The 21,664-nt window shown below is 37.9% G+C and overlaps 1 protein-coding gene and 1 non-coding gene across 5 annotated transcripts in view; one reads left to right on the top strand and one right to left on the bottom strand.

Annotated features, from left to right (window-relative positions):
- The window catches only part of ZEB1 (zinc finger E-box binding homeobox 1), a 199,337-nt gene that overhangs the window by 13,944 nt on the left and 163,729 nt on the right, over positions 1-21,664 (top strand). The gene's annotated exons all lie outside the window — the stretch shown is intronic.
- Positions 15,887-16,017, bottom strand: LOC122730253. The gene has a single exon (XR_006353445.1).

The raw sequence follows: 21,664 nt of genomic DNA on the forward strand, positions 1-21,664 counted from the left end.
AACAAGCATTTGTAGGATGCGATCATATAGCAGGGGTTCTAAGCCTTGAGCTTGGATGGGGGGAAAAAGTCTTTGTTTTCACTCACCTCTAACTGAAATGTAGCCTATCCTTCAGTTATTTAAAAACATTAGTGTGATGAGTCCCTAGACTGATCAAATGATCCGTGACCCAAAAAAGGTGGAGAACCCCCTTTAACTTGGACTCTAGGCACACCTTCAGGCTCATCTTTTTATTTTATGATCTGTCTGATTTTAATGAAGGTCATAAAACAAACTTCTCTGTTGTTCTATCTTTCCAGGAATTTTGCACAATTTTCATTTATCCACGGGAGACTTCTTGTTGGGAAAAGAGGCTTTAAGGAAGTAGTTTACCGTGCTAAATGGAAAAACTATTTTAAAAATAGTCATCTATAAATATAGTATGATATTATGTTCTCTGTGTCTTTCAAATACTTGTGTACAAAGTGGTGGTCTTCATGAAAAAATACTTAATGAAGCCTGCATTTTCCCTCATTACAGATTCCATTGACAGACAGGACATTCCAAAAGTCTTAGTGCAGCTTCAGTCTATTAAAGCTTAATTTTTATGTACATATACACACACACACACACACACACACACACACACACACACACACACACATGCTATTAATAATAGCTGTACGGGGCAGCTAGGTGGCACAATGGATAGAGCACAGGCCCTGGATTCAGGAGGACCTGAGTTCAAATCCGGCCTCAGACATTTAACACTTACTAGCTGTGTGACCCTGGGCAAGTCACTTAACCCCAATTGCCTCACACCAAAAAAAAAAAAAATAGCTGTACTATGACTTTTGGGACATCCTGTATTTATAACTTCTCATAAATTTTTTTTTATAGATGGTGAATTAGGCTTATAGAATGCTAGTTGTTGATGAACTCAGTTGATTTTGCAAGGAATAATGATGATGTCCAAGATTTTTCTCATACCTTTATCTTTCACTTCTAGATAGTTTGTGAATCAGTGACTTCATAACTGTTTTTTTTCTAATACAAATCTCTTCTTTGATGTTCATTTCATCTGCCTCACTCTTTTGTCCTGACTTTGTTTTCTTTGGTATCAATTTTTATATACACCTATTTGTCGACCTTTCACTTTTCATCCTTAAGTTCCCTTTGTTCAATCTCTTGTCAGGCTTTCTTAAAACTGGTTTTTACCCATTATTGCTTTTTTGTCTTTTAGGCAGTGACATATATATATATTTTATATATGTATATGTATACACACACACACATAATATATACATACACACACATTTTTTTCCCCTAAATCTAGGGTTGCCCTTGGCTGCCCTAACTCTTGACATGATGAGTCAAGTACTTATAAGGTCATATCAGGCTCCTTCAGCCTCCTCATCATGGCACTTGACTTACATCTGTCACATGTGAAGTTATTGTTATTGGTGTCTGTTTTTTCTTATGCCTGCATCCCAACATTGGCATCACTGACTTGCTTAGGACACATTCATCTGTTAATTGCATGCCTTATCTTTTTCATATTTTAATCTTCTAGCTCTGTACATTTATTTTTGATCTGCCAAGTCCATGGTCTGACTTTACATAGAGAATTATTTCTGAAATGATTCCTACATTAGTAACAAATCGTTTCTTGACCATTAAAATAGACTTAATTTCATTTATGTGATGTTATTTTGATATTCATCACGTTCAACACCTTTTTTATGCTTTTCTAAAAAAAAATTATTGTCGTTTAGTCGTGTCCAACTCTTCGTGACCCCATTTGGGATTTTCTTGGCAAAGACACTGGAGTGGTTTGCCATTTCCTTCTCCAGTTCATTTTACAGATGAGGAAACTGAGGCAAACAGGGTTAAGTGACTTGCCTAGGGTCACACAGCTAGTAATTGTCTTAGGCCTGATTTGAACTCAGAAAGATGAGTCTTCCTGACTCCAGACCTGATTCTGTACCACCTAGCTGCTTTTCTCAAAAATAATAGCTAATATTTAATAGTCAGCATTAACATAGGGCTTTAAAGTTTGCAAAGCTCTTGTCCTCACCACAGCATTTTTAAGGTGAGTGACATTATTATCTTTTTTCACAAATGAGGAAACTGAGGCTGAGAAATTAGATGATTTGCCTAGGATCCGTCAGTTAGCTGCCTTGGGGTTTGTGAGGTCAGCAGAAGTCTTCTAGGGAATATTCATATTCATAATTACTCATTCCTTATTTCTCTTCCCTACTTTTCATTCCTGAATCGATGCGATTACAAATACATTTCAGTATTCATTTTTTGCTGTCCTCATCCTCATATTGATTGGTGCCTCCCAAAGCCAACATTTAAGAAGGGCACCTAAGCTAACCAGCTATCTCTTATTTTTTTAAAATTTTAATTCATTTTGAACAATACAAAAAGACAAAAAATGTCCATATACACAGCACAACATAAAAAGAGGATTCAGTATAAAACCATGAATTTACATTTCACATACAGTTCTCATCAAGCTATATTCTGGACTTCTCTACCATGCCCCAGAAACTTAATTACTTCTGGAATTCATATCTGCTTCCAGGGAGCCCCCTCTGTGACTGGATGGCTCCTTCTAGAACCTCCATTTAAGGAAGGTTCCTAGGACAACCATTTTTTCATTTCTCACCAGGTTGTAATCCAGACTTATCTATCATACTTCCTTTGGAATATTTGCTCTCTTCTCCCCCACTCTCCTATTTTTCAGCTTCCTTTTAGGTGTTGTCTTGACCTATGAGAATGTCAACTCCCTGAGAGCAGGGGCTCTCTAGTGTTTTGGTTTTTTTTTTGGCTTGAATTTGTATACATAACACTTAGTATAGTACCTGACAGGTAGTAATCCCTTAATAAATGTTTGTTGACTGACTGACTGACCAACTGATATCTCTTCTTACCTTTGCATTGAATTTACCAAATATCAGTTAATTTGGAGACATAGAGGTCTTTATAGAATTTAACTTTTCATCCTGTGTAAGGATGTTAGTACCTAAGGTATAATTATTTTCATGGTGGTCTTTTTGAAAGAACTTATTAAGAGCACAGTACTTACTAACCAAAAAAATGTCCAATGACATTATTTCAAGGGTTTGGTCTCATTAAACCAATACCTTTTTATTTGTCTATACAAGAAAAACCGTGGAACTTTCTTTCCATTTAGCTTCAACTACCTTCCATCTTCCGATTTTACTGAGTCAGAATGTTAACATTGATGTCATTGAATTCTTCCAATAGTAGGTCCTTATCTGAACAAGCATCTCACATGAAGAGGAATAACAACCAAGTTAAAGTTTATATGTGTTCTACGTATTGTGTGATCTTAGTACCCGCTCATTGGCCACAATTAGTAGTTTAGAATTAGTGGGCTATGTTGAATTGAGCACTGTTTTGTATTTTTCTTTATTTCTTGGGTTTCAGTGGCTACAGAATTCAATGCCAAGTAGCCAGCTTTCTTGCTACAAACCTTTCCATCTTTAGCTTGCTTGGTACTCAGAAAGCATACTCTGTTTCTGGGACTGTACTTAAAGCTCCTCCAGCTTTGTAGAAAAGTTAGAGTTTGCAATCCTTGGGAAAACCTTTTAGAAGTCAGGATCATTAGTACAATACACTGAGGTGTCAGAATAGGGCTTGGTGGAGGAGCCTTTGAAACACAGGAACACAAAGAAAATACTGGAAAGGAAAGCCAACAAGACTGGTTGTCTGCCTAACCCTCTTCAACAAATTTACATCAAATACAGTAAAATTAACTGCTTTTAAAATCCATATAACAGATTATTTAATAAGCTGACCGTTCTGTAAGATAACTGAGAATGAAGAAGTGAACAAAAATAGTCCCTGAGAAAGTAAGATACTTGAAAATATTTATAATTACATCAGTGTGGCTAATCCTTCCACTGATGTAGGTCACAACCCCGCCATGCCTTAGTAGATTTTCTGTGGCTAAAATAATTTAATCACCTGTTGTCACCTGGTGACAAATCTTACCAAATTTAGTTGAACTTGTCATGACAAATACAGACTTGATTGCTCGGCTTGTATTTAAAGCCATGACAAGTTACTATGATCCATCAGAGTTTTACACTCAGTTATAAATACAGAACATAACCCACTGGCCTGGTTACAGCACAAGAAAGGTATCACCACAGTGTGTTAATGGAGGCCTCAGAAGGGCAGAAATTGATAAGAGGAAGTTGATTTGTGTTGGAAAGAGCACTGAATTTGGAATTCTAGTCCTAACAGTTATAAGGTAGGTGGCCTTGAACAGGTCAGTTAGCTTTTCTGTGCCTCCATCCCCTCTGTAAAAGAGAGGGGTCATGATACTTGGACTTTATTCCCTCTCAAAGTTGAAAATCAGATGAGATGTTGTACAAAATGTGCTTCTTAATAAAGTACAATATATGTTTGAGTTGCCGGTTGTTGTTTTGGAAACTTCATGAAAGATGACAGTTTTCGGCCGTTAGGCAGAGCCTTCTTTTTTTATATATGATTTTTATACTTTATGAATTTGTCTCTCAATTCTTGGTAATTAGGTGTCACCCATGAGGCAGGCTGCTAAAAGCAGGCACACAATGAATTCCCCCAAACCACAGCTAACATAGAGAAAGGGGGACCACTAGACATATGAGATTGGACTAGTTGACCTCTTCAGTCTCTTCTAACTGTATGATGAAATTTCACAGAAAACTAAGGGAAACAACAGAAGTTTAAAATTGAAGGACTCTACGGATTGTTAATGTTGAGAGAAATAGCTCTATATTCTTTAGTAATGCTTGATGTCATTTCTGTATTCTAGCTGTATTAAAAGCAGATTAAAAGTTAAATTATATTTGGTGTCTTCTATGAAGGAAAAATAGTATATAACATTTTAAAAGGTTTTAAAAAATTTAAGATTTATTACTTAAAAAGATAAGCTTAACCAACAAAGTCCATCAGATAGAGAAATTCCATTTAAAATAAATGTGGACAATATAAAATACTTTGGAGTCTACTCACCAAGACAAACCCAGGAAATATATGACCAGAACTATAAAACACTTTTCATACAAGTAAAGTCAGATCTAAACAATTGGAAAAATATTAATTTCTCATGGGTAGGCCAAGCCAATATGATAACAATGACAATCCTACGTAAGTTAATTAATTTATTTAGTGCTCTACCAATCAAACTATCAAAAATATTTTTAGATTGAGAAAGAGAAAAGTAATAATTCATCTGAAAAAACAAATGCTTAAGGATATCTAGGGAATCAATGAAAAAAATACAATAGAAGGTGGTCTAACAGTACCAAATCTCAAACTGTATTATATAGCAGTAAACATAAAAACAATGTGGTACTAGCTAAGAAATAGAGAGGTGGATCAGTGGAATAGAATAGTTACAAATTACAGTATAGTAAATGACTATAGTAACCTAGTACATGATAAATCCAGTGATCCAAATTTTTGGAATGAAAATTCATTATTTGAAAAAAACTGCTAGGAAAACTGGAAAACAGTATGGCAGAAACTGTTGGTATAGACCAACATCTCACACTGTAAGCTAAAATAAGGTCAAAATAGTTACATGATTTACACGTAAAGGGTGATACTATAGGCAAATTAAGAGAGCACGGAATTGCTTATCTGTCAGAGTTACGGACAGAAGAAGAATTAGGACCAAAGAAGATATAGAGAGAAAAACAAAATATAAAATAATTTTGATTATATAAAATTTAAGAGTTTTTGCACAAACAAAACTAATGTAACCAACATTATAAGGGAAGCAGAAAGTTGGGAAAAAATTTTTGAAACAAGTATCTCTGTTTATAAAGGCCTCATTTCTTAAATATATAGAGAATTGGGTCAAATTTATAAAAATACAAGTCATTCCCCAATTGATAAATGGCCAAAGGATATGAACAGGCAGTTTTCAGACAAAGAAATCAAAGCTGTTTATGATCATATGAAAAAATGCTCTAGATCACTATTGATCAGAGAAATGCAAATTAAAGGAACTCTGAGGTATCACCCCCATACTTATCAGAGTGGTAAATATAACAAAAAGGGGAAGTATTGGATGTTGGGAAGGGATGTGGGGAAACCGGGACACTAATCCAATGTGGGTGGAGTTGTGAAAAGATCCAACCATTCTGGAGAACAGTTTGGAACTATGTCCAAAGGACTATAGAACTGTGCATACCCTTTGATCCCACAATACCACTGCTGGGTTTATATCTCAAAGACATCCCCAAAAAGGGAAAAAGACCTATTTATACAAAAATGTTTATAGCAGCTCTTTTTGTGGTGACTTAAGAATTGCAAATCAAAGGAATGCTCATCAATTGGGGAATGGCTAAACAAACTATGGTATATCACAGTGATGGAATATTATTGTGCTATAAGAAATGACAAACAGGATGATTTCAGAAAGGCCTGGAAGGACTTGTATGAACTGATGTATAGTGAAGTGAGCAGAATCAAGAGAATGTCATGCACAGAGACAACAATATTATTTGATGAAGAACTCTGAATGACTTAACTATTCTCAGCAATACAGTGACCCAAGGCAATCCCAAAGGACTATTGATGAAGCATACTATCCACCTCCAAAGAAAGAAGTGATATTGATTGAACATAGTTTGAAGCATGCTGTTTTTCACTTTGTTTCTTTTTTTCTTTTATTCAAGTTTTCTTGTTCAAAATGATTAATATGGTAATGTTTTACATAATTGCACATGTAAAACCTGCATCTGATTGCTTACTGCCTCAGGGAGGGGGGAGAGGGAAGGAGGGATAAAATTTGGAATTCAGAACTATAAATAAAAATGTTTATGATATAAGAAAAAAAAGATAAGCTTAATCTTCTGGACAGTTCATTCATTTTGGACCTTATTCCCAATTGATGTTGGATAACTTTTTTGTTAATTATTACATGTCTTGATGAGGGAACTGCTGTAGATAATATATCTGTATTTAACAGTCTTTCATGATCTCATTGTAGGTAAGATGAATAAATATGAATTGTATGTTAACGTGATTAGGTGTATTTTTGTTGTTGGGAGATTTCACTGCATACAAAGAGAATATACTGTAGAGACGATTTCTCCATCAGGTGAGATGTCATTCAAGGGGTTGTCTAAGGTCCCTTTCCATTTTTCTTCTGATACTAGTAAATGAGACATGACTATACTTCCCCCTAAAGCCTGTCATTCTCTTATAATGTTTATATCAAGAGAAGTGTCTTAAATCTTTCAGGGATTGTTTTTTTTAAAGAATCAATTAATCATCTTGTTTTTCAGAAGTTTATCTAAAGAATGGCTAAGTTTGGAACAAGGCATAGTGGATATTGTTGGCTTAACTATCCGCTATGAGTCAAGAACAAGACACCCTGATACCACTAGCCGTGTAACCCTGCGCAAATCAATCCCTTTAATTTCCTTGGGCCCCAGGCAACTGTCAGAGAAGGTGCTGTTGGCATTTCTTCATTAGGGAGCTCCCTCTATCACTTGATAAAAATCTACATAATGCGGTTGGGCTACCCAGCCCTTACTCTTTCTGAGTCCAAAAGTATGGGAAGGAAAGTAAGGCTAGTGGTGGCTAGCTTTCTCATAGGCCTACCAACAACATGGGAGGAGGAGGAGATGGGCTGTCACAACACTTGTTCTTTGAGTGTCATTCAGAATCTTGTAGGGCAGAGATAGAGGGCTAGAGCTGGGATCTCTTCAGTGTAGACAGGAGAGGAGGGGTGACTTGCAGCTGCTGATTCTCTCCCACAGTGGCAGTGGGCCCCTTGGCCAGCAGGAGTCAGAAATTGCCCTGGGACTCCAAGGCCAACTCTCTGTCTGCCAGGCTGTGCTGCCTTTCTCTGCATTGTCCTGTAGATGCCTGAAAAGCTGAGTTCGTGGAGTTCATCAGCCTTTACAATGGGCTTATTTCAATAAAATAAGAATATTATTAAGAGTAACTGGACTGGACACATGCTTCTTTCTTGATAGTCTTTACATATATTTTCACACATACTCTTGGCAGTGAAAGGGCGCTAGATCTAGAGTCAGAGGACTTGAGTTTGATTGTCGGCTCTTAGACTTTTGTTTGTAATCTTGGCCAAGTTCCTTAACCCCTGGGCCTCAGTTTCTTTTTGTAAAATAAGATCATTGAATTAGATGACCTCCAAGTTCAGTAAATCAAACTAAATCTTATATTCAGAGGCTGAAAGCAGTAGGATGGGGAAGATTGTGAAAGGGGAAAGGTAGTTAGATGTCCAGCTACCAGTAGTAAAGAACAGTAAGTGATCTCTCTCTAACTCTTTCTCCTTTATTTAAATTAAATAATAAGTTATAACCAGTTTACGGGTCACTAAAATCCTTTTAGATTCTTTGAATTTCACAAGTCAACATTATTGCATTATTTAGATTTTGAAATGGAAGGCTTTGCTGGTATTCCTTCACATTTCAGCATCCTCACATCTATTTCCTTAACACCTAAAATGAAAAGGGAGCTTCATGAACATGAACATGAACATGTTCAACACTAGAACAACTTAATCACCTGTGGAACTTTGATACCACATTGAACCTGTGGCCTCACATGTGGCTCCTTCCTCCCAATATGCAGCTCATAACCAACACGTGCTTTTTTTTCGTGCCTTTTAGGACTCTTGTTTGTGGCATTGGGGCTTCCCTCTAATTCTGGGGATACAGTGCAGCACAGGGGCTTTTCATCGGTTATCATTCTATTGCCAGAGGAGCAGCCTCACCCCTATGAGAAGGCAGTGGCATTTGAATTGCGTCGTGAAGAATGGGAAGGATTTCAGCAGGGGAGAAGTGGCAAGAGGAAGGGCATCCTAGTTAGAAGGGGAAGGTACATTGTGACTGAGAGAAGGGTGAATAGTTCCATTTGGCTAGAATTTAAGGTCATGAGAGGGAATAGATGGAGACAGGCTCATCCAGATTATGAAGGCTCTTTTAAATTTTGGAATACAAGTCAGTCGTCAGCTATTGAACATTGTTTTTCTGTTTGTTTACTTTTCACCAACATATAAGTGATACGATCAAGAGCTGTGCTTTATGAGAATGGCCCAGTAACTATGTGTAGGAGAAATGTGAGGGAAGAGGAGTTGAGTGGTCAGCACAAAGCAAAACTTCTTAAGTTATGGGCCAAAACCCCACATGGGGTTACATAACTGGATGTGGGGGGTCATAAAAAATTTGGCAACAGCAAAAGGTTATGTATACCTATTTGATATACCTATGTGCCTGGGGTCATGTAAACATTTCTCCATGAAAAAGGGTCTCAATTGGCAAAAGTTTAAGAAGCCCTGGCCTAGAGAACCTGATGGAAGCAGGGAAGCCAGGTATGAGACCACTGTGGTAGCACAGGAGAGGTCCGGAGCGCCTCAGGCTGGCGTAATAACACTTGCCGTGCCAGGGAAGAGGTGGCACTGAGGTCATCTGTGGAGGGAGAGTCTCAACAAAGTCTTGTGCCTCTGATGGGAGCAGAGTGTGGAAAGACCGGAACACTGAGTTGGCGTCACTGAGAGGATCATTAACATCCAGGGAACAGGAAATGGCGCAGGGATGGAATTGATCAAGGATTTTACACAGTTAGAAACTCGTTCTACTTTGTGTTCTTAATGGATTACACAGGCAGTGCTACTTATGAAAATTAGATGACCACACTTGTTCCGGGTCTTTAAAATTATTTGTTTCAGCACTGTTGTGGCATGTATTGTTTCACGACTGTTATTCAGTACCTGAGATAAATGAGTCTGATAAAGTAGCCTAGATGTTTTAATATGCACTAAAAATAAGTAGCATCTATATAAGTGCTTTAGGATTTTCAAAGTGCTTTACATAAATCTCATTTGGATTATTATAAGCTCTACCTACATTTTAGAAAATGAAACAAAAAGCCCATTCATTTGAAAACTTACTGATTTAGAATATATATAATTCAAGCATAACATAAACAATTGTTACTGAATAAATGTTCAAAATAATATCTTTTTCTTGGAATTTGAGGTAAATCATGTTAGAAAATCAGCTTTTTCAAACCCCAAAGTAAAGAAATTAGATTCCTTTGTCATGCCACCAAAGGATCTTGCCATTTGTCAGATGGTTCAACATTCCAAAAGGATATGACCCTACTGTTGGCTATCATGTAAAAGATGCAGAATTACCAAATGCTTTGCTGCTGTACATGAAGAACTAATAGGGCCTTTTTCTCAGAGTTGGAGTCAAGACCTATTAAATATGTTGTCATCTCCCTTAGAATTTGAGGGCTTGAGACCAGGGATTCTTTTATATTTGTATTTCCAGTGTTTAACACAATACCTGGCCCATAGTAAGCACTTAATAAAATTGTTTCCCCATTCGCGTCTGGGTCCAATTATTAATCCAAATATATTCAGGGAAAGTCCAATAATTTAATTCTTTTATATTCAGGGAATTTTATATTTGATCAATATCACGTAAAGTTTATCTTGTGAATTTTAACTTTTGTATAACTCATATATTCTTTTGTGTATTATGTGTTTAAGCCTTAATTTGTTATGTGTATTGTACTACAGAATAATAAAACTACTCTTCTTTGATAGTATTTTATAGTACTCTTTTTTTTATGATTCTCATTTTATTGTTTGGAGACTAGTTTCATGACTCACAGCAATACAACAACTCTGGTAGATTATTAGCATTAAAAAGATGAGCCTTTGTTTCTGGCAGAAATTTGGGATCATGAAAAGACCATTGCAGTTTCATGAAGTCAATCCCAACCCTTCTCCCCCTCCTGATTAATTTTGGTTCCAACTCATTGTCCATTCCTAGTGCTTTATACATTGTCCAGCTTCATGTCATAATCTGGACGATGCTCACTTTTTACCTACTTGTTTTTTTCTATCTTTATGGTTAGGCCAAACTCTTAATTGTTTATATATCATAAAGAGAGACAACAGAGAAGCATGTCATCGTGAGCAGGCTGAAATACCAAAACTTTTAGAAACCAACTGGAATATAGGATGTAATCAATAGGGTGTAATCCAGGAAGTATAGGATTTTAGAAGACAGATTGGTCATATAGTAAGAGTGAAGGATAACTAGTAGGCTCTGTTCTCTCTTAAGTTTTTCTGATGTCAAAAGAAAAGTTCAGTATGTTGGGTGGATGTCCACATTTTGGGGAGGACATGGGCAAGAGTTGCACAGATGAAGGAGAAAGGATATAGTAATCTGCATCATTAAAAGGAACACCCATATTGATGAGATCCCAGAACTTTTTTTGGGGGGGGCAATGAGGATTATGGGACTTGTCCAGGGTCACACAGCTAGATAGTGTCAACTGTTGTCTGAGTCTGGATTTGAACTCAGGTCCTCCAGAATCCAGGGCCAGTGCTTTATCCACTGCGCCACCTAGCTGCCCCTGAATAGAAGAAATGGTAGAGAAACAAGATTGTGTGTGTGTAGGGGGTGGGGGGCGGTAATGAGGGTTAAGTGACTTGCCCAGGGTCACACAGCTAGTAAGTGTCAAGTGTCTGAGGCCAGATTTGGACTCAGGTCTTCCTGAATCCAAGGCCAGTGCTTTATCTACTGTGCCACCTAGCTGCCCAATCCCAGAGCTTTTTGACTATTTTATACTATAGACTTTTCATCGAAACTTACTAACTTTAAAAAATTCCTGCCGTTTTTCTTAGTAAGTTTAATTTTATCATCAACTTCAAAAAGGTGTTGATTTGGTCTATGTTAGTGAGAAATTTCATCTTCCTGGAAGCACATAATGCAGATTAAGGATAGATTTGATTTAACTTGATTTGATTTTTTTTTTTAGGAGTAGAGTACAATAATAACCATCATTGGGGTTTTTCATGATATGGAATCCAGCCTCTGTCTGATATCTGAAGAAAGTATATACAGTGAAGTTCGGGTCACTAAAGTAATGCCTGAGGTTTTGGCACAACATATGCTGTTAGATTTAATTGTTTCTTGTTCCTCTTTCTTGATGAACATGGATGGTGATATATTCAGCGCTATATAAAATGGGAAGCAAACTGTGGGCCAAGGATCAGGTCTCTTGATTCCCAGTAAGAGGATCTTTCCAGCACACCATTTCACAAGCACATTGCCCCTCTCTTCTGTGTGTGTTATTGTCTCTGGAATGATCTCCCTGTCCCCTCCAAGCTAGAAGTCTCGCTGCCACTCCTGAGCCTGGTCTCACGACTAATCAGCATGGGAGCTTTGACCTGTCCAGGCTTAGCCTCTGTTGGCTCACCGCTCCTTAGGCAGCCTGGTGGCTCCCAGCCTCACGAGGGACACTTGATAGGCTTCAGTCCACTCCAGCTCAGAACTCATGCACTCAAGCCATCTACTAGACTCATCCTCTCCAGTGGCAGGGATTCCGGGCGAGCACTGCTATCTTGGGCAGTTTGGGCCTTGAACATTTTTTATTCTGATTATTGAGTTTATATTGACCTATAATCTAGGTCATGGTTCTGTACCATGGAAGAGAATAGGGAATAATGTGAGAAAAATCATCTAGTTATGATCAATATAAACTCTCAGGGACCTGCCAGCAGTGTTTTAGCAGGACTAGAGGGAATCCTGTGGTGTTTGCCTTTCATCAGACTGTAAGCATGGCTAGAAACGTATTGTTATAAAGCTCGTCTGTGTTTGGAAAAGCTATGAATTGTCAGATAAAGCAACCACTTGGGTTTATCTGTTAATCAGATGCTAGAGCACTTGAAAAATTTGGATGTGCTTGGCATGGATAACTTTGTAAAAGGACCTTTTTAAAGAATCAAGTCCTCTAGCTATGTGACCCTGGACAAATCACTTTACCTTCATTGCCCCCTCAAAAAAAATTCCAACCCTACAAATAGTACTTGTTCAAAATAAAGACCTGTGATTACTCAAACAGAATAAAACTGAAACCTCTCTGATGGTATTAATCCAGTACCTAATAGTTCTCTAATTAGACAATTTTAACATGACTCTTGATAGAATTTCAAGTTTTCCCCCTGAGTATTTGACAGTAGGTACATGAAGCCAAACTCTTACAATGAGTCATTTCAGAATAGGAATGAGGATCCCAAAGATTGTGAAGTGTTGCTATGTTAGGTCCAAAATGCCAGTGTAATTCACCTCCTCCTTGTTTCAGACCGAAAACATTGTGAGAAAATGATGAGTGGTATAGTCGAATGATGTAATATGTTCTTTTGGGAAATAGAGCTACAAACTTCAATACGAACAAGATGCTGGAATTAAACACGCTTTAAGTCACAAACAGAGACGTTAGATTAGTGGTCATTAGATATTCTTGATTGTGTCCTCGTATGTAAGGCCTCAGAAGAAAAAATAAGATTCTGTGATATAAGAGTTTTAAGGGACCTTTCCAGTTGACCTCGTTCAGCCTCCTGCTGCACATACAGGAGTCCCGTCTACACCATACTTAGCAATCCAACCTCTATTTGAATGCTTTCTATGACTTGGATACTCACCCCCTCACCATGCAACTCAGTCTCATTGGGACAATTCTAAGAGTTCCCACTTAAATTGAGCTGAAATCTGCCACAGTTCTGTCTTCCGAAGCTAAGACGAAATCCTTTTCTTCATTTAAAATACCAATCATATCACCCCCCCACCCCAAGTCATCTCTTCTCTAGGCCGAACATCCCCAATCCTTTCAGCTCTTCTTCATATGGCATATTTTCAAGACTTCACCATCCTCATTGCTCTCCAGTGTGCTAATACCCTTTTAAAGTTTGGCACCCAGAATTGGACACTATATTGTACTCTGTGCTAACCAGAGCACGTTCAGGGTGCGAGGTCTATCTCCCTTGTAATGAACGTCATGCTTTTTTATTAATATCCTTTAATATTGCATTAGCTATGTTGTATTGTTGACTGTGACTTGATTGCTGGTTTATAAAACCGTCCTGAAGAGCCTTTAAAAGATAGGAATGGTTTGGGAATGTGTCAGAGAATCCCAGTCCGTCTCTGGAGAGGAAGACACTGGGTCATGACAAAGCATATGTATGTTTGTGTGTGAGTATGCACGCACGCTCACACATACCTACATACACACACACATACACACACACACACACACATATATATATATATATATATATATATATATATATATATATATATATATATATATATATATATATGACTCAGCAGTAGCATGAATAATTACTTTGTGGGAAAAGTAGTGTTAGATGTAGGGAGGTTTGAATGATGTATCCTAGGACTGTCACCAGGGAATAGGGATTTTGAAAATTAAAGTGGAAAAGAAGGATCCCTCACAAACAGCATTTGGAAGGAAGAAACAATATTGACGCTTTGTTAGACATGAGGAGCAAAGAATATTGACATCTTCAGAGCATCTTCTTTGGGATAATGTCTCTTTGTAAAGCCGTGTGCCACAGTGACAGAGAGCTCGTGCTGTGATCACTAGCCCCAACGATTGCTGTTCTCTTTTTACTATTGCAAGCTCCATGCAATAAATAATGCTTTTCAAATCATTGGCTTCATATGGATTTGTTGTTCATCATATGAAGTGCACCGATGCTACAGACCTTCGTGCTTGAGGGAAGATGTATTCTTGAATTTACCTCTGAGCTAAATTTACCCTCACCAATTTTGCCAGTTTTTTAAAGAGATAAATTCCTATTTATTTGGGGGAAGCTACCTATTTTCCCTTTGGAGTTAAGTACATATATATTGTGTACATATTGCAAGCACTTTTAAGTATTAAAATAGGAAAAGGCAATGGCTACAGAATGCAAAAAATGAATAAAGATATGTGAAAATACAGGTTAGAACTATCAAATTCACACAGTTCTTGAAAGTCTTTTGAGATCAAAGTGGAGTCTATCCATCCCCCCTGACTGGCATATATTTGTCTACTTTGTTTACTTCAGAAAGTAAGCTGAATAATATGTTGTTTAATATTACCTTGATTTCTTTCTGAAAAGAAAGGATTTGGTCACATAAATTATGAGGGTGATGAACAAGAATTACATACCCTTCATGGAATTTGGGGACAAATTTACAATGTCTAATGTAATAAATTGTAGATCATTACATAGGGTGGTTGCTAGTGAAGGGACAGAATTCTCTGCAGTCTCAATATTGGAATCGTGCAGTGAAAGTGCTCAGGTGTATCCTGAAGAAGGAAATAGTCACCTAATTCTCATCAACAGTTTTGGATGACTTAAGGATTTGGGAATTGCTGAAGTTTGCAAATGCAAATAAAAATGGCTTTTACTTTCTAGCTGGTTGTTAATTTTGGTGGGTAACTTTACATGGGATAAAACTAATACAGTTTAAAAAATGAATTTCTTTCTACATTAGACTACACATATGTGAGCAAGCAATGTTTTAATAACTAAAATGAGAACCTATACACGGACGCTTTGCTATTCCATGCTTAAATTGTTGTTAATGTTACAACAATGGTGTTGCAGTCATTTCTCTCTCAAAAGAACCCCCGCATCTTTTCCTATAGTCATTGAATAAGATCTGGACTGATTTGTGTGGCAGCTGGGCTTGATGCTGTGCCCTTCACAAAGATAAGAAAACAGCATCCATTTGTCTTTGCTTCCTGAGCCATCCCTGCCTCACAGTTTTTCCTTTTCCTCTTTCCCATTCTCCCCCATCATTCCCTTCCACTCAGTTTTAAAGTGTTTGAATGCCGTTGTTTTAAGAAGTTCCTTAGAAAGTTATTTTCTTTTCAGACTTTGTGTTGAGACATAGTTACATTCATTTTAAAAGTAAATTCTCAGTAATTCTTTTTTTTTTATTTTGTTTTTTCTAAAGGAGGAAAAAATACTAAATGTCCATTAAAAAGTAGGAAAGTTCTATGTACACATTATTCAGTTGCACATTAAAAAGAAAATTATTTGCCCCATATATGTCCATTACAATTTCTCTCAATTCGTCCCTGTCATCAAAAGGCAGTTTTATCTTGGGAGAGCTTGTGACAATTAGAGCAATAATTCTGCTCTACCTGTGTATCAGCCTCCCAGTCATTAATTCTTAAATCGAACATTTCTCAAAGATTAATCTACACAGTAAATCAATTTTGTACACTAAACCTTAGAAGGACCACTAAATCTGATCTTTACTTTGGTTAACTAGACAGAGGAGTATATTTGTGTTTTGATGATATTGTAACTTGTGGTAGTAGGGTTTCCTTTTTTTTTAAAGTAAAAATATAGTAATTTATTGCAGAATCATGTTAGAGATTGTCTTGTACATTTTTTAATGCTATTATAATTTACATTTTCTGGATAGGAATTTTGTAGTTAGATGATTATGCAAACTTAAATTTTGTATATTCTATAGGAATCTTTCCCCCTTCTCTTCCTTTAAGGGACTATGATGAATATATCCTAAAATACTTTCATAGGTTATTCAAAGTTATTTGAACATATGGCAAACTACAATTTTTCTCATAACAATTCATCTTTTGTACAGTAGATACAGGGTTAAAACTACCCATTTAAATCTTAGTAGGCAGCAGCTGATATACTGCTAAATGACCTTTGACATAGGAACCCATGAATGCCCCAAGTATGATTTCACTTTCACCATGTTCTTTGAAAACCTGAATGCTTGTCAAATCAGATGTGTGTTTAGACCTTTTCACTGAATGTGCCTAGAGGGGGAGAACAAAGCTTGGGGTCAACTTGGCATAATCCCCACGTTTATCTTATTCTATTATAGTGAGGTGTGGAGGCTGGGAGGACTATTCTTTCTGAGGTGAAAGTGCCAGCATCATGTAGGTAGACCATCAGTCTTTTCTTCGAGACTTTTCCCAACATGGAGCTGGTCCCTTGTGATTTATATTCATTAATGTATGGCCGACTGTGTAGGGTGCTGATTGATATGCACGATTACTATTTGTTTCACACACCGCTGTTATGTAACAGGCACATCAATTGCCTAATTATAAGAAGTAAACAAAATATACAGCCTTGAGCAGTAAATCTGCTTTTCCTTTTTCACTAAAGAAGGCAATGAGATCACAATGCTCTCTATCTCTTAAGAGGTGTTTCAATTAGATGCATTAACTATGAAGCTTAATTCTACATTTTATGCTTAATGTATGGGTGTTTAAAAATTTGTGGATTTAGTTTATCATCTTTTAAAATCTTGAATAGCATTACCAGCACAGTGTCAGTCTTAACATTCAGATCATTAAATTGTGCCGTGTAGGGATACAAAGATGATAAAACAAAACTAGTATTAAATATACTTTGTTAGTTTAAAAGCTAAATTCTTAGATCTTAAAATGTTTGACCTCCCAAGTCCAGCTCTCTTAATAGTGTCAAACTTAAGACAGTATGTGTTTATGGATAGATGGGTGGATGGATGGATGGACTGATGGATATGTCAGCATGTGTTATATTTCTATTTTATAGTAGAAGCCACTGTTACTTTACTAAACTTGATTGGTTGAAATCAGTGACCATCATTCTGTTAAAGGAGTTTGAGTGGACCTTGTGACAAAAGGCTGTTACCTTTACAGTTTGTTCGCTGTACCTCATAGACTTTGTTTCAGAAGAAAAGCTCTATTCAGTGCCTTGTATGAAAGAAAAACTATGGCCTCCTTAAACACAAGGATTGTGGGAAACTTCTTTCCAATTTGTGCACTTTAACTTGTTCAGGACTATTTTGAACATAACGCAGAATGGGCTTGGAGCCATTGTGAATTTAGCTTATTTTTAAAGTGTTTTTGCTGATTCAACACTTTTGAATAAAATATGCAAATGCTTTTAAAAGTTCATCTTAACAAAGAGGAACAAACACTCCAATTTCAAACCTTATTTAAATAAAAGTATTCCATAAAAGGTTGTCTAATAATTATTGCATTTAATAAAATGTGAAAAACAAATATTTAAAGATAATTGTTTAGATTGTAGTATTTGGTGAGAAAGGGGGGTCATTTTAAAGTATAAGGAGTAAGAAGTAGTTGGTCTTGAAACACAATGTTTTGGTGTTCAGATATTTGTTAAGTATCTCCTATGTGCCAGGTATTGTGCTAAGAGCTGGGATAGAAAGTGAATAATGAAAGTCCTTTGTTGCCCTTAAAGAGCTTACTTTTTTTTCTGCATCTTTGATTGTCTTTTCCAGATCATTCATGTTTCCAGCTCTTCTTTTTGGCTTGGTCATTTACAGGCATACTTGAAATATTCCATTTTTCAATGTTGCTAGATAGTGAAGAAGGCATTGAAATGGATTAAAGGAGAATTTTGTGGATATTTTCCTCTTCGTGATATGTGATGTAAAAATATCAAGACTGCTTAAAGATTAAAACTGGCATAATACAAATTGAAATATGGTATGCATTTGCATCAGAAGTTCCTTGCTACCAAAAGTTGGACTTAGAGGGTAGCAGTCCCTGATAACATCCTCAGTATACTCTTATTGCCTTAGAGCATGTCTTTCTACAGGAGAGGGGTGTTGTGTTTGAGGTTCATCAAGGAGGCCACTTGGTCTGGAAGGTACCATGTGTGAAGGGCAGTAGTGGGTGATTGTCCTCAGAAGGTGGGCTAGAGCTTGAGTGTGAATGACTCTTATTGACCAGCACAGGAGTCTCTTGTTTACTGCAGCAGCTGATGATAATCATGATCATGATCCCTGGTGCCTCCTGAGCAGGGGAAGGGAACTGTCAGACCTGTGCCTTAGGGACGTCATTTGGGCAGTTTAGTGGAGGACATGTTGGAGAAGAGAAAGAGGTTCAGGCATGAGACGATGAGGGTCTGAATACAAGTGGTGTCTGTGACTGGAGAGAAGAGGACAAATACAAGAGGGGGAAATGAGGAAGAAGAGTGGGCATTCGATAAGCACCAGCCATGTGCCAGGCATTGTGCTAGGGTACAGGTATAGAAGTGACAGTGCCTGTCCTCAAGAACTATGAAGCAAGGAGACAGGAAAGGTTGGTGGTGCCCCTGACAAATACAAGGAACCTGGCGGGTGGGTTTGGGGGAGAAGATAAGCTTTGATTTATCTGTGTTGGATTTGAGTTGGGAATATGGGAGTCTTCTGTGAGATACGCCTGTCAATAACAGCACATCTGGGACCACACATCATAAATCTAATCCTACTTCCTCTATATGATAACACTTCAAAAACTTGAAAACACAGTCATTGCATCTACCTTCGGCTTTTACTTCAGGCTGAACTTTCTTAGTTCCTTCCACTGCTCATTGCATCATAATCTCGAGAATCCGTTCACCATCTTTTCACTCTGCAAATATTATTCCTAGAATATGGTACCCAGAAACATAGACAACACCAGATATGGTCTGATGAGCGTAGAGTACAGCCATACTGTGACTTCCACAGTTTTCCTGGTCATTATTTTTCTCTTAATGCATTGAAAAACAGCACTAGCTGTTTGGGCTATTGACTCATATTAAGCTCAGAGTCCACGAAGACCCCCAACTGATTTTCAGATTGATGTACTGTACCCCTGCCCCCTATCTTGTACTTAGGAAATTGCTGGGTTTGTTTTTCAACTCTAGTTAATACTACATTTATGCTGGTTACATTTCATCTTATAGTCCTTGGGGATACTGATTCTGCCATCTTTCCTTTTTATACCTACAAATTTGATAAAGGTAAAAATAGCATGCTTACCCAAGCCATTTGTAAAAATGTTTAGTACAACAGGGCCAAGAACAGATCCTTCTTCCAAATTATCATTGAACCATTTATCTAGTTCAGAATCCACCTAATTCTGCCATCATCCAGGCCAGGGAATTATTTATATTTTTTTGTGAGGCAGTGGGGGTTAAATGACTTGCCCAGGGTCACACAGCTAGTAAGTGTTAAGTGTCTGATGCCGGATTTGAACTCAGGTCCTCCTGACTCCAGAGCTGGTGCTCTATCCACTGTGCCACCTAGCTGCCCCCATAGGCCAGGGATTCTTAAACTTTTTCCACTTGCGACCTCTTTTCACCCAAGAAAATTTTTACATGACCCCAGGTATATAGGTCTATAAAATAGATGTTCATAACCTTTTACTGTTGCCAATTTTTTGTGACCCCCACATTTAGTTACGTGACCCTATATGGGGTCTCGACCCATAGTTAAAGAGACTAGGATTTAGGCTACATTTCATCTTTTCCACAGTAAACTTGAATGAATGAAAAAGCATTTTTAAGTGATTCCTATGTGCCAAGCATAGAAATAGAAAAAGTGAGACAGTCTGTTCTCTAAAGTAACTCACACCCTGATTGGTGGAGACAGCACATAAACAAGAGTTCAGATTCAGGGAGTACATCAAGGCTGTGGGGCTCATGTGGTTTGTTACTAGGGCAGTCTCTAGGGGTTGGGAGGGTTGAGCAGCAGAATAGTTGAATGCACAGGGATTTGGGAATCAGTGGCAGTGCAGATGATCAGGCCTCGTGGCCCTCCATGTCACTGAAAGAAAGGATCAGAGTCCTTGACTTGCATCTCATTCAGGAGAGACTTTTGCAAAAATGTTGATTTAAATCTAAATAAACTATTTTTGAGCATTCCCCTGAAGTTCCTGTCTAATGATGCTGTCAAAAGGAAATAAGGTTAGTCTGGTATGTAACTTATTCTTAGTGAAGCCCACTGGCTCTTTGAAATCACCTTCCCTTTTACTAGATGCCCTCTAACATTCCCTTTGATAACACATAAAAATTCACGAAGAATCAAAGCCAATTTTACCTCTCTGTTTCTAGATTCTATTCTAACTCTTTTGAAAATTGGGTCAACATTTGTCATCTTCAGTCCTGCAGCCTCTCCTCTTTGCCATAATCTTTCAAAGATCAATGACAGTGATCCAGCAGTCACAGAAAGGAAAAAAAAAAAGAAAAGAAGGGTTGTACTGTGGCCTTGCAGAAAGTTGCAGGGAGACTTGAATCCCCAAGACCTTTTTCCAATAGGTGTTTAGAACATATAAAACATACATAACTGTACCACCAACTCTGTAGAGGTTGTTGTGAGATGATAAGATCTTTGAGAATTCTTTGGAAACTATATCTAATGCCACTTGTGACTTCCCCTCCTACACATGCTCACCAGGTTAGTCCCCAGACCATGGCTATCACAAGATCAAGGCTTCTTGTAGGTTTCTACTCCTAAAATCCGTAACTTAGGAGCCCCAACTGGATTCTGCTTTAGTCAGCCAGGGTACAGAGCTCAGGACCCAGGCATTTCCTGCAGTGCCACAGTAAGAGCAGTGTAATCTCTCCCCCATGAGAAGCAAAGGGAACACATGGTGAAAGCCACCTGATGTCTCCTCATGTTATCCTAGTGCTGCCCTTCACCAAGTGCAATGCCTTTGCTGGGCTGGTGGCAGTTTTGCGCCCCTTGGTCTGTTCCTGGGTGGAGGACACAGTGCCAGGACTTAGCTGTGGTGACTGACAGATGTCTCCATCTTCTAGTACTGCTGAGATGATGACCAAGGATACTGATAGGCGCTTTCCCAAAAGAGCTGGCATTCCGTATTACCCTTTCCACTCTGTTCCTCAGCTCTGAGGCCTGCTGTTTAGCAAGTGAACCGGATTCTATGCTCAAGTCCCAGACTTTCTCTCTTCTCACTGACCGTTTGACTCTCCTCCAAAGCTGGGCCACAAGATGCCCTCTCCAAAGGGGAATGGGGGCAGTGCCCTCCTTCTGTAGTGCCAATGAGC

The sequence above is a fragment of the Dromiciops gliroides genome, chromosome 5, assembly GCF_019393635.1.
Source record: "Dromiciops gliroides isolate mDroGli1 chromosome 5, mDroGli1.pri, whole genome shotgun sequence".
Lineage (NCBI taxonomy): Eukaryota > Metazoa > Chordata > Mammalia > Microbiotheria > Microbiotheriidae > Dromiciops > Dromiciops gliroides.